The sequence below is a fragment of the Mus caroli genome, chromosome 3 (assembly GCF_900094665.2).
Source record: "Mus caroli chromosome 3, CAROLI_EIJ_v1.1, whole genome shotgun sequence".
Lineage (NCBI taxonomy): Eukaryota > Metazoa > Chordata > Mammalia > Rodentia > Muridae > Mus > Mus caroli.
The window spans coordinates 90,469,177-90,469,644 of NC_034572.1; the positions used below are offsets into that span (position 1 = coordinate 90,469,177).

Consider the following 468-nt stretch of genomic DNA (forward strand, 5'->3'; position numbering starts at 1 on the left):
GGTGGCAGAAGTACTCAGAAGATACGTGGCAGGGGTGGGGGCAGCGAAGTGACTGTGTTTATAGCTAGTGGGTGTGAGTCGGGTCCCGGCATGGGGTTGGGAAAGCATACTTACCTGGCAGGGGAGATACCATGATCACGAAGGTGNTTTTCCCAGGGCAAGGCTCACCCATTGCACTTNGGGGTGTTCTGACCTCTGCGATTTCCCCAAATGCGGGAAACTCAACTACATAACTTGGGGTAGTGGGGGCTGCGTTCGCGCTCTCCCCTGAATGTGTCTGTAAATATAAAGACTGGGAATTTTTGGATGAAGTCTTATTGAATGTGTTCAACCTGTTAGCCTGTGCTGCTTACTGTGTTTTCTCTTCTATGCAGTGTCTGCTCTATTTTGACAATTTTATCTAGCAGGATGCTAGATGTGTTAGGTAAATATAAAAGAAAATGAAATCCACACAGCCACAAAAGCTAA

General features: G+C 47.2%; 1 non-coding gene across 1 annotated transcript; it reads left to right on the top strand.

Annotated features, from left to right (window-relative positions):
* Positions 1–106: 106 nt before the first annotated feature.
* LOC115030718 lies at positions 107–270 on the top strand. Its single transcript, XR_003836316.1, has one exon. It is a non-coding gene; the product is annotated as a U1 spliceosomal RNA (small nuclear RNA).
* The last annotated feature ends 198 nt before the right edge of the window (positions 271–468 follow it).